We start from the raw sequence: 3,031 nt of genomic DNA, 5'->3' as shown, positions 1-3,031 counted from the left end.
TACAATAAGTTAGTAATAACAAACAAGAAGGACCAGTGAAAGATAAATATAATATATGGTTGCGGTACATAGACTGCGGTACGTAGGATATACCAAAACCATTTATTATAAGTAACTTTCAGTTAGGAACGCAATGGAGACCAAGGATGCTCTGAGACACCTATCGATTTAAAAAGAATTGAGGGTCCAGATTCATCATTCCTAACATTTGTAAGAACGCATTGAGTTTGGTAGAGTCAAGTGCCTTTGTAAATACATCAGCAATCTCTTCATGAGTAGGGACAAAGATGAGTTCAATGTTACCTTTCAGGATGTGGTCTTTGATGAAGTGATACTGTAGTTCAATATGCTTTGTCTTAGAGCGCTGAATAGGATTATGAGAAATTGCTATGGCACTTTCAGAGTCACAGTAGATTGGTATCCGCAACATCCTGTATCCGTAGTCTAACAGTTGTGTTTTCATCTATAAGACTTGAGAACAATAGCTGACTGCGGCTACATATTCAGCTTCTACGGTAGACAATGATACATAGTTTTGTTTCCTTGAGGACCAACTGACTAATCTTCCACCCAAGAATTGACATCCACCTGAGGTGATTTTACGATCAAGTTTGCATCCGGCATGATCCGCATTGGTAAATGCTTGAAGATTGAAGTCATTGCCTGTGGGGTACCATAGACCAAGAGATTTGCTTCCTTTCAGGTATCGAAGAATTTGTTTGGCTGCGGTCATGTGTGACACTTTTGGGTCAGCTTGATACCTTGCATATACACCAGTTGCAAAGACAATGTCTGGTTGGCTTGCGGTGAGGTACATTAGAGAGCCTATGATACCTCTATCAGTCTTGTGATCCATAGATTCGCCTAAGGGATCAACAGAGATCTTATATCCGAAGGCCATGAGGACCTTAGCTGAAGAACAATTGTCCATAGAATATTTGTTTAACAGTTCAGTGGTGTATTTCTCTTGATGAATGAATATCCCTTGCGGAACTTGTTTCACTTGAAGTCCTAGAAAGAAGTTAATCTCTCTATTCATGCTCATTTGGAACTTGTTGGTCATGAGTTTAGCAAACTCATCCACCATTTCTTGATCAGTCGATCCGAAGATAATATCATCCACATATATTTGTACAAGCATAAGGTGGTTACCATTTGCTTTTCTAAACAAAGTGTGATCAATTACTCCTCTTTTATATCCGGACGAGACAAGAAATTGAGAGAGAGTCTCGTACCACGCTCTTGGGGCTTGCTTCAGACCGTAGACTACTTTTTCAAGTTTGTAGCAGTGGTTTGGGAATTCAATACTTTCAAAGCATGGAGGTTGCTAAAGATAAACCTCTTCTTTTAATTCCCCATTAAGAAATACACTCTTAACGTCCATTTGGTGTACCTTGATGTTTTTGTGGGCTGCGTATGCTAAGAGGATTCAGATGGCTTCCATTTGTGCCACTGGAGCATACGTTTCATCATAGTCAACACCTTCAGGTTGATTGTAGCCCTTTGCAACTAGCCTTGCCTTGTTTTTGACGATCGCACCAGATTCATCTAACTTATTCTTGTATACCCATCTTGTACCAACAGTGGTGTGGCCCTGCGGTTTTGGAACGAGCTACCATACTTTCTTTCTTTTAAATTCTTCTAGCTCTTCTTGCATTAAGGATATCCAGTCTGGTTCGAGTAGCACTTATTTGATTGATGGAGGTTCAATTTAGGAAAAGAACGTTGCATACTGGTAGTGATCAGATAAGTCCTTGGATGATCGAGTATGGATTCCTGCGGATGGGTTGCCAATGATTTAACATAGTGGGTTGTCCTTCGTCTAAACGTGTAGGTGGGGTTGTAGATGATCAACAGCTGCGATAGAGGGAATGTCTTCAACATCTGATGTTTCTTCGGTTGGAGATGGCAATTCCCCTTGGATTTGAGAACATCTAGCGGAATCATCTTGGTTTGTTGTAGCGAGACTGAAGTTTACTTGAGCAGTTTGGAGAGGTTCCCCCTGGATTACTGATGGGAGTTCCTCTGGAATCTAAGAAGATTCCCCCTGCACTGCGGATGGGAGAGTGATAATCCTTGAATCGGTTCTTGTATCAACGTTCTCTATGAGTTCATCATCCGAATCCGAAGATACGTTTGATGGTAATGATTCTCTGCGGATAGGAACTTGAGCAGCATCAAGTACTGAAACCTCGATGGTTGTTGCTTGATCTGGAGTAGAGCTTTCCCCCTCAACCGGAGAGGTGAAAGTATTTAGAGATGCTACTTCGGATATAGATGGACCAGAAACATCATGGTGTTGTTGTTGAGCTGTCGTTGACACAAGAACTTCCGATAGTTTCTCCGTTTCAACAGGGTCAAAAAGATCATCATAATTGACTTCAACTAGATTTAGAGGATCGGAAGAGGTAGGAATATCACTTTTTAGTATTGCTGTGGTTTCAGTGGATGAAGGGGTGTTGCGGATGTAAGAATCATTGAATTTTACATTAAAGCTTTCAATGATTAGCCTTGTACGTCTAATGAGAACTCGATAAACAATCTTGTTCGTAGAGTAGCCAAGAAAGATGCGTTCATCAGACTTCGGTGCAAATTTGTTAAGCTGATCTCTGTTGTTGATTACAAAACATATACACCCAAAGATATGAAAGAAGCGAGCATTTAGTTTGTGGTTGTGAAGGCCCTCATACGGTGTTTTATTGAGGCATTTGCACACAATGCTCGGTTTTGTACAAAGCATGCGGTTGCTACTACTTCAGCCGAGAAGTAGAGAGGAAGATGTGCGAAGTTGAGCATGGATCTGACTGCTTCTACTAGAGTGCGGTTCCTTCTCTCTACTAATCCATTTTGCTGTGGTGTATAAGGCACTGTAAAGTTGTGAGTGATGTCTTTGAACACCAAGAAATTGTTGAGAGATTGATTAGTAAACTCGATTCCATTATCACTACGGATACGTCTTTTTGGCAGCCTGATTTGAAGTTCTATTTCCTTGATGAAGTTAATGAGAATTTGTGGTGTTTCTGACTTGATT

This window comes from Lactuca saligna, chromosome 1, assembly GCF_052625555.1.
Source record: "Lactuca saligna cultivar CGN05327 chromosome 1, ASM5262555v1, whole genome shotgun sequence".
Lineage (NCBI taxonomy): Eukaryota > Viridiplantae > Streptophyta > Magnoliopsida > Asterales > Asteraceae > Lactuca > Lactuca saligna.
This window is presented reverse-complemented; position numbering follows the sequence as displayed.